The 10,120-nt window shown below is 43.9% G+C and overlaps 1 protein-coding gene and 1 pseudogene across 1 annotated transcript in view; both read left to right on the top strand.

Annotated features, from left to right (window-relative positions):
* The window catches only part of RNASE13 (ribonuclease A family member 13 (inactive)), a 31,654-nt gene that overhangs the window by 1,454 nt on the left and 20,080 nt on the right, over positions 1-10,120 (top strand). The gene's annotated exons all lie outside the window — the stretch shown is intronic.
* Positions 3,397-3,515, top strand: LOC120608108 (uncharacterized; annotated as a pseudogene).

Genomic DNA, 10,120 nt, shown 5'->3' with positions numbered 1-10,120 from the left:
CCCCTCCCCGCCCTTCAGCGCCCGCTTCCGCGCCGGATCCCCCCGCGGGGACTCCCCCTGCTGGGACTCCCTCTCCGTGCTGAGCCTCTCCGCGACTTCTCCGACGCCCTCAGCCCAGCCGCCCAGCTCTCCCGCAACCCTCTTCCTCCTCCGCTCCGCCCTCCAGTGGGTAGCTGAGACCCTGACCCTCGGAGGCCCGCCCCGCCGAGGATGCCTTCTTTTCCCGCCACCACTTCGCGCTCTGCAGGATCTGTTTAGTTCCCGCAAGGGACACAGAGACTGGGGCGTCCGTGAATTCCCTAGGGTCCTCAGCCTAGAACCGGGGTCGTTTGGCGGCCGGAAGCCTCCCGTCTCTAACTCGCCTGGGAATCTCTCCTCTGTTCGGTTGCCAGGCTCGGGCAGAACCTGGGGCTCAGAAGAGACCCCCAACCCAGGCCCCTGCCGGGTCTCGGGTTTAGCAGAGGGCAGGGAAATCAGGGGATTCCTCCCACCCTCCAGGGGCTTGCCTGCCCTCCCCTCCTTCCCCTTCCCCCTTCTCCGGCCTCGAGCATTCGGGCTCTGACAATGGGCTCCTCTGTGCGGCCTGGGGAGGGCGGAGGCGGCGGGGTGGATTAGGGAGCTGTGAAGGCTTGGGGTGGGCATCGCGGCTGAAGGGGGGCAGGGTCCTGGAATCAGGATCCTCCTGATGTAGGGATGTGTGCTGCCACTAACGTTTTCTGAGTTCCTAGGTCGCTATCCTATTCTCCTCATCTCCTTATCTCTCCCATCTTTGCCTAGTGGAGAGAAGGCACCAGAACCCTAATCAGACTCCATGATTTGATACTGGGTGCCAGACCCTTCCTCCTTGTGGGACGGCGATAGAGAGGCTCCCAGAGTCACTAGGGCTCACGGCGGAGGGGATGGCTATCTGACGCGGTGGACAAAGGAGGGTAGACTAGTTAAGAAAGTTCTAGTGTCATTCCCCGCTTTTGCATGGGAAATGAAGGCCCGGCGAGGTCCCCCAGGCGGCTTAGGCATAGCAAGGCGATACCTTGTCTCTTCTCCGAGCTAGCACCGAGAAGCCCTGCATGGGCTGGGGGTAGGGGTGTGTGTGGGGGTGGTGGTGAGCTGTGGTGAGGTAAGTGATACTTCCAAAGGGTGGGCATTTGAGAGATCAGAAAGCCAAATAGTCCCCAGAGAGGGGCGTGAAAGCATGTGCCACTGCGGCTGAGAGATGACGTTTGGTAAACGTCTTGCCAGTAGATGCAACTCCTGTGAGGCCAGGAGGCCAGAGCTGGGCAGTCGTTGGAACAGCGGGAGAGGAGAGCGTCATCTAGGTGGTGGGCTCTTCTCTCACCTCTTCAGAATGCTAAACTCCACCCTTTCTCCACTCCTCTGTGTCTGGAAGAGAGAGAAATGTTCTTTGGAGACAAGATCCCTCTACTCCTTAGCGTCAGAAGAATAATCTAGGACAGTGACCATCTTCCCAGCAGTTAGAAGCAGGGAGCTGGAGCTCTTCTCTATCTAGGGGTTATGGGGCCCTGAGTCTCGGAGATTCTCCAGCTTCTTTAAGATTAGTGCCCGGGAGCTGGGAGAGTGAGATTTTGCTACCCCCTGGTGTCCACTAGTAAATGCTGCCCAGTAGCTGGTTACAGAGGCCAGTACTTATGAAACTTTCTTAGAGGATATACAGTTGAACCTTGAACAGCAAGGGGCCCAATGGTGGCAGAGTCAAAAATCTATGTATAACTGTTGACTCACCCCCAAATTAAGTTTCTCTCGGTATCTATGGGGGATTGGTTCCAGGATGCTCAAGTCTCCTATACAAAATGGCAAAACAATGCATGTAGTGGGCTCTCTATAGATTCCCAACCATAGATGGAAAACAGTACAGGTGTTTATTGAAAAAAATCTAGGTATAAGTGGACACGGGCTGTTCAAACTGGTGTTGCTCTAGAGTCAACCATATTGAACCTTATTCACTTATTTCACATGCAGCTCACTTATTCCCAGTGTTGAGGAAGTCTGAACCTTTGCTCATCTGGTCTTATATTCCTTATACTCAAACAAATTGTTTGGGAAACAGTTGGTAGAATCTAAGATTCCTACAATTAGAAAGTGGAATATAAATTAAGTTGGCTGTGGGAGTCCATGACTCCTAGAAAAAAGAAGTGGATCATTTTTTTCCATGGAAAAAGGAGAGTCATTGAAAGTTTTTGAGCTCGTAGCGTGAGGAAGTTTGGATGCAGGGTCTGGGGTCCAGTTACTCCTTTCCAGGAGTTGTTTTAGTCTGTGCTAAATTAGAAAAGTTTATTTTATTAAGTAAGGTGACACATACTTGTGCTTATAATGGTTGAATACTACTTTCTCTAAGAATGCGAGCTCCTACCTAAGAGTGTGTGTATGTGTGTGGTATGTGTTTTTGTGTATAGTAGAGTGTGTGTTGATATATATGTTTTTGGGAGATATGAAGGGGAAAGCTTATAATGGAGAGATTAGAGGCAGGGAATAGACAAGGCTTAGAAGCCCTCTCCTGCATTCACAAACAGTTCTCACCATATTTCACCAATTTCAGATTCTTTGAGGTTTATCAGACTCCCATTTTACAGATGAAATTCAGCTTATTGAAGTTAAATAACTTGCTGTAAGCTACACTGTAGGTGGAGAAACCAGGATTTGAACCCAAGCAATCCGACTCCAGAGCTTTCACTCTCAACCACTAAGTTGTAGGGCTTCATTTTAGGTGTCCAAGTCCATAAAAGAAGCACGTTGAACACCATATCACCTTTCCCACCACTTAGCCACCAGGGTAAAAGATGTTAACTTTATTTTTATAGTAGCCTGTCCTGAAAGAGTTTCTGAAAGTGATAGACATGTCCCTGCAGATCAGAGACTAAAAGCCATTCCCCCCGCCCCCAGACTTATTGTAGAGTAAGTCATAGTTAAAATAATCCCCAAGAAATTTCTATTGTGGTTCTTCTGGGGAAGGAGTGTTATCCTAACATGAGAGAAGGCAGAAGAAACATTTGTGTCTGTAATGTTTATTACCTGGCTTATACCTGGTTCTTACCAAGAGATGTAGCTGCCATTTTACAGAACTTTGGGGCTTTAGGCTGCTCACTGTTTGTGCACTTGGAGAGTGGGAGTGACTTGGGCTTTGCTTCAGTTCCATGCCTCAAAGTAAGGGGGAATTAATGAAAGACCACGGAGAGGAATTTGAGGGTCAGGAAGAGACAGACTTGAGAGAACATCTTCTTGTTATCTGTGCCTTCCAAGGAAACTAGAGGCTGAACCTCGGTTATCTTAGGATAAGAAATTTGTGTTGTATATATATGCTAATTTTATTTTTTATTTAATTTCTCCCGAGTTTTGGTTTTATTTTATTAGTAATATTGCTTTTAAAATTTACAACTTGTCATCTACGGCCATGCCACCCTGAACAAACCTGATGCCTTTTGATCTCAGAAGCTAAGCAGGGTCGGCCCTAGTTAGTACTTGAATGGGAGACCACTTAGGAAAACCAGGTGCTGTAGGCATAAAAAATAAAAAAAATAAGGGATTGTAAGCTGACAAGGTCCTTGTAATCTGTGAGGTCAACCAAGGGTTGCCTTGCCTAAAAAAATAAAAAAAAAATTTACAACTTGTCTTCTCTGAACTAGGTGTTGCCAAAGTCCATACCACGAACATCTTGCCTGTGCTAGCGCATTAGTTTCCATACCAGACTACACACTCCACTCTTACCTCCTGATAAGCCGTTTGCTGTACCCTTGCCAGAGTGATCTTCTAAACATCTCAATGAGATCACATCAACCCCTTCCAGTGGCTTCCCATTTTCATCATAGCTCCTTTTCTGCCTATCTCTCCAGCTTCATTCCTCACCACTCCTCTGAGTGGAAGCCACTAGTGACGCTCCAGCCACAGTGGCCTTCTTTCAGTTCTTTGCGCATGTCTTGCTGATGCCTAATCTGGGGAATTTTTGCATTCTTTTCCTTCTGCCTGGAGGCCTCTTGTCACATTTCTAGTGGCTGATTCTCATCCTCCAGGCTAACTAAAGTGTTGCATTCTCAAATGTCTTCCCTGACCACCGGCCTGCTGTTCTCTCACCCATTGTACCTCCCAATAATGTTATTTTGTTTTGTTTTGTTTTTCATAGCACTTATCTCTGTCTGATTAAGTATTTATTTCCTGTTTCTCATAATAAGCCCACCTCCACCACTACTTATTGTTTTTAAGTAAGCTCCATGAACTCGGGGACCTTGTCTATTTTGTCACTTCTGTATCCTAGATAGTATCTGAGTAGGTCCCAAGAGAAATCACCTCTCCAGATGAAGACCATAAGGACAGCAGAAAGTTCCACAGAGCAAGAATGGTGGTGGCAGCAAGTGGGAAGTGAAAACTGGGACGGAGTGGGGAGGCTGAGCTTGGGATCTGCTGCTTAGCTTTCTTCCCGGAATTAGTCCTCACAGGTTCTTCTTTGACTGTTGTTCGATATTTGTAAATAGAAGACACACAGGACAGAATTAAAAGAAAATGTGGAACAGCTTCTGGGTCAGATGGAGGTTCACTGGGCGGGAGAGACTGGAGGAAGCATAGTTTGGAGAGTTCTAGAAGGGCTCCACATTCACTTATGAACTTCACTGATGTGTAAACCCAGAGACCCATATAGTTGTAACTCAATGAAAATACAGTTTTATGTTGTGTTTCCATTCTGTGGCACTGTCCAATACTAGTTCCCTGCATCAGTATAATTTCTGTGTGTTTGCCTTCAGTTAAGATGATAAATTGATGCTTCAGTTAAAGTGTCAAATAGTTCCCCCATCATTATTTTGGTCACACTCAATTTTGGGGAATTCGTATTATTTCTAACTTTTCTCTGTTACACAATGGAAAGTATAAACAGATTTGTACAAATTTACTCCTCACTGAGTTACTTCCATTTTGCCTATTTTAGCAAGTGGAATTATTGGATCAAAAAGTAGGAGCCATTTTATAGCTCTTGCTATTACCTGATTAAGCAATATTTGGAGGGCACGGGTCATGAAACTCTTTTAAAATATTTAAAAGGTTGAGTGTGAAGGGGAACTGAATTTGTTTTGAATGGCTCACAGTGTTGGGGCATCAAGAATTGCTGCAGTGACAGAGATGTAGATTAGGTTCTATTACATAGGGGAATTTTTAATATTTAGAGCTGCCCGAAAATGGCACAGTCTCCCTAGGTGGTAAATTCTCCCTCTCTGGAAAATTTTAAGCATGAGAGCTTTTAAAAAGAAATTGTTTTATAAACTTTCCAGGTTTGTGATCTGTGTATTTTCCTAGCCTTGTTCCTTTGCTCTGAAAATAAATTTTGTCAAACATTTAGGAAGATCTGACATGTGCTAGGTATAAAGTAGCCTGAACCCTCACTTGCAGACTCCTGGCAGAGTCTCCAGGAGCAGGCAAGGCAGTCTGGGAATTACAACAGCATGAAGTCATGCTTCCACCCCCACCCCAAACACCCAATCTTCAGAATTGCTTAGCCGGTAGGTACAAATCTGTCTCCAGTTCCTTGACATTCTCTTTTCTGGGCTCATTCTCCACTTCTAGGTCTCTGCTCATATTCCACCTATTCCTGAGACCTTTGTTACAAAACTTTTCAGTATATACTGTGCCAGCCTCCACATGCCCCCAAGCCAAACCCAGCACCTAAGTGATTGATTCCAAGTAATTGTTACATTATCTTTTTTTTTTTCATTTCTGCCAAAAGATATTTTACTTCAAATGAGAAGTTTTGGTACCCAAAGAATCTATAATTGGTGGAATATAGCACTCCTAATTCCACGAACATAATTTTACCTCCCTACCATGAACACACGTGTTCACTCTCTCTCTCTTTCTCAGGCAAGCAGCCTGATGTATTGAAGGAACCAGTTGCTTAACTATCTGTTATATTTTGTTTTTGCTTTTTAAAGCCACTTTACTTGGTAAAATGTGGTCTCAAAACTCCAAGCTTGGCCAAAGAGGAAAAGCCCCCACTGAGGATGGAGACTAAAGCATAGTCTCTGAGTTTTAGTTTTTCTTGGAGTATATTTGGCCAAATTCCTCTGCCACCACCACACTGGCCTCGGGAAAGCCTTTCTCCCTTTCTCAGTTTCTCCAGAATGTATTGGGAAGCCCTCCTCAAGTCAGCAGAGTGACCCACCTGGCTGCAGCACAGTGCAGGGGAAGGAGGGCCCTGAGGAGAGCTAGATACAGTTCCGGGTTTAATTCCCATGCCACTACTGCCAGCTGTATGCTTTGAGTTTGGGATATTGCATCATCGGTGGCCACCCTCCCTCCTAAAAGCTCAGTAGAAGAAACAGACATGAGAACACCAGCAAATACAATCACCAAAGCTAACTGTGCATTATGTAGATGAAAACAACACAGAAAATGGACCGGTCTTGCAGTGTCAATGTGAGTTTTTATCATGTCCCTTTTGTGCCCAGAAAAGGATTTTCAGAGGGTCATTCTGGCTTTTTAAATTTTATATTCCCTGTATTAAACATGCAAATTAGAAGTCCAGTTCTTCCTTAAGTTTTTATATTTAACTTACGAACAAATATATTTTAAAATCTCTTTAAAGGGTTGTATCTGATGACTATTTGCTACCATTTATAAATGTAATTAATAAGACTTATTTAAACAAATTTAAAATATATTTTATAAATTTAACATATTCCATACCTTTATAAAGTAATTTGGTCGTCTGAGATAATTAATAAGACATTCCTAAATACCACCCCCCCCAAAAGAAAACCCTCTTACAAAACTAACGATTTATAAATGTGGTGGTTCAATTTTTATGTTTCAAAACTACTTTTAAAGGGAAGTTCTATTTCAAATCACACGTTTAAACCAATTATACCTTTTAAATTAGAATTGCAAGGCCAATTTGTTACTGTAATAGACTCAATTCTCTTAAACCCTGAAAATACCTAAAATACCAAATATGCACAAATTTCTTAATACAAACATATTGATGCTATGTGTTTGATTCTCTTAAATATTTCTATCCTTAATTTAAAACTCTCTAGATATTAAAACAAACTTACCCACTAAGAAATAATTATGTCGTCCTAAATGGTTGGGGTGCCCTTCCCAAGTGACTCTTTTGGAAACAGGTCCTCAGTGGCCCAGAGAGCGTAATCAGCAGAGAATTGTTCCAAGGCTTTCATGCAGCTCTTCTCAGGCCCCCAACTGCCCCACTGAGCCCTGTTTTATGGATGCCGTGTCATTACTCTGTGAAAGAGTCAGTTTCACAGTCAAAGCCCCTAGATTCAAGTTACACTTTGTCTAATTCTTCAACCTACACACGGAAGTCAGAAACTCCTACCCAGGTTGCTCTACCACTTGTTTGGATATAATTAACCTATTTAAAGATTCATTCTATTCTGAATTCTTTCCATACTCTTTCCAGCTTCTGAGTCCACAACTTCTTTCAGATACTGAATGACTGAATTTCTCCTGGTGTTGCCTAACTCTGGTCACAGACCTAATGTTACACCAGAGACATATAACAGGAAGATTAACATGTAAGAGATAAACAAGTTTTGGACTAGGATGAATGAAATCCAGGAAGAGGTGGGAGAAAAATGTTACAGAATCCATTTGATTCATTAGACATGTCTATTATTGTTTGATATGTTTCAAAGGTATTATTTTTACCTGCCTCTGAAGCTAGATAGTGAATCATTGATTATAACAATTTGGGTGTGTTTGTTTAGCTTTAAATGGCAGCACATGTTAGAAACCCAGTGACATGGAAAAAAGAAAACCCAAGAACTTTTGTACTCTCTAGTCAGTACTTGGAATAGATGGGTGATTATGGAGAATTAAACAAACAAAAACGAATGAGTTGACACAGGTGTCACTTAGATTAGGACCTTGAATGATTGGGTATGATGCTCCACTCACCAAGACTGAGACGGCAGGATCAGGGGCAAGTTTGGAAGCCTGGAAGACGAGTGGTTTTCATTAAGGTACCTGTGGGACACTGAGGGGACTAGTAACGGTAGATAAATGGAGATGTGTGCCTGGAATTTGGGAAATTGGGCCTGGAGATATGCTTTTGGGAGCAAATAAGTGGTGGTTGAAGCCGTGGAAGCGTACCAAGTCACTCAAGAGAGTGCAGTGTGGGCTAAGAATAGGACCTAAAAATAGGATCCTGAGAAACACCATCATTTAAGGTGCAGACAGAGGAAGTGGAGCCTGCCCATGACACTAGAGTGAAGCCAGAGGGGTAGAAGAATGTTGTTTTTTTCTTTTCCAGTCTGTCTTCCTTGATCAGAAGCACAGGAGTGGGCAAGATAGCAGTGAGAGTGGTGGGCAGATCATGGTATTGCCGGGCTGCCTGGATGCTGTGGGAAGCTATGACTGGGGTGGATAGTGTGCATGTGGCAGGGAGCAGAGAGCTCTGCCTTAGATCTCTTTTTCTAAAAAGCAGGGAAGGGGATTGGGAGTCAGAATTTTTGGATTCTCTGCTTGCTCTATCAGATCACTTTTCACCAATCATCCTTTCCTTATTCTAAGCCCTAGTCTTTGTAGGAAAATCTTTCTAAATATGGAAAGGGCAGTGTGTGGAGGAAGCAGAGTTGATAGAGGGAAGGAGAGGGGCTGCCTTATTGTTGAATGTGTGCCTATGTGTATGTGTGTTTGTTGTGCACACGAGTACACATGTGTGAGTACATGTTCCTGAGTATGTATGTTTATGAGTATGGGTGTGTATGTCTTATGTTGGCATTTATGTGGGTGTGTGTGTATAATATGTGTATATTTTTCTTTGTGTGAGTATCTATCCAGATAGGTATAGAAATTGAGAGGAAGCATTGAGAAACTTTTATGCCAATTTGATAGAGTAATTTTATGTTAATTGAATTTAATAACCCCAAATTTGGCCTTGTGTTTTCTGTATCTGCATGTTCTATTTCATTTTCCTAGTAATTTATTTCATTGTATTTTATGAAATTATTGATCTGTAGCAGACTGCATGTAAAACTGTTTCTTTGCTACAGTTAGAGAAGCCCTCATTAGGACCAGATCAAGATTCTTGGAAGGTTCTGATTCTGAAATTCTCAAGGGAGAGAAATTCACTTGAGAAATCTGGGGTTCTTGCTCTGGGTCATATCCGTGAGGCATAAGATCAGCTCGAGCACTCGAGCACAAGCAAGGGGGTTAGGCCTTAGATCTGACTGGCATCCCAGGCCTGCTCTTCCTCCTCATCATGAGGAATGGGACCACCTGGCAGTTCTCAAGAGGGTGGATGGCAGAGTCCAGGCTGCTCCTCCAAGCCGAGCCTGCTCGGGGTGCTGCCCTCCCTCCTGTCTGCCAAGCAAGTGAAGTTGATGCCTCACAGAGATAGGAAGGGATTTTTGAACCTCCATACTTCGAGTCCCCCACCCCCACCACGCCCCAGACAGTAACACACACTCAATCAGGAAGAGCAGTCTTTTACTGAAGCAAAATAAGACACATTCCTTTGTCTGACTTAGCGAACCCAGCTCAGATTCTTCTGCCCTCCTTCCTTAGATAATCTCCCCCACCTAAGATCCCTCCGAATTGTCTAACCACAGCCCTTCTAAGGCCTTGACCTTAGTTTGCATTTGTAATTTTATATTTTCCTTCTTTAAGACAGTCTCTAAAATATTATATGCCATAGGCGCCACAAAACCTGGACCCACCCTTGCCTTAGTGCTTGAAGGGCCACATGATATTACATATTCAGAAAGCAATGTATTCAGCAATGAAAATGTTAAAGAGAATCACCTCTCTTCCCTCATCATTTCAAGCATCCATAAAACCCTCTCTGGAATTAAGAGTATGCGAATTTAGATATGCAGGAGAGAAGTGGTATTTGCAAAGAAGATAAGGATTAGTAGAGAATTCAAGGAAGGGGAGGACACAGCAGCTTCAGGAGTCTGCAGAGCTTGGAGTGAGGGCAACACCTGACTTTAGACATCAAGAGTACAGGAACCAGCAGGTACCTTAGGTCATCCTTCTGTTGTGGAGGGTCCCAGGCCATGATGTAAGGAGCATCTGGTTGCTTTTTTACACCTGCAGTCTGGGTGCTTCTCCATGTTCAGGGACATGGGCTTCTGGCTCAAGTGACAGCTTTTATGGCTGTTCT

Source organism: Pteropus medius, unplaced genomic scaffold (assembly GCF_902729225.1).
Source record: "Pteropus medius unplaced genomic scaffold, Ma_sr-lr_union100, whole genome shotgun sequence".
In the NCBI taxonomy this organism is placed as follows: domain Eukaryota; kingdom Metazoa; phylum Chordata; class Mammalia; order Chiroptera; family Pteropodidae; genus Pteropus; species Pteropus medius.
The sequence above is the reverse complement of the archived record's forward strand: the minus strand, read 5'-3'. Positions and strand labels throughout refer to the sequence as shown.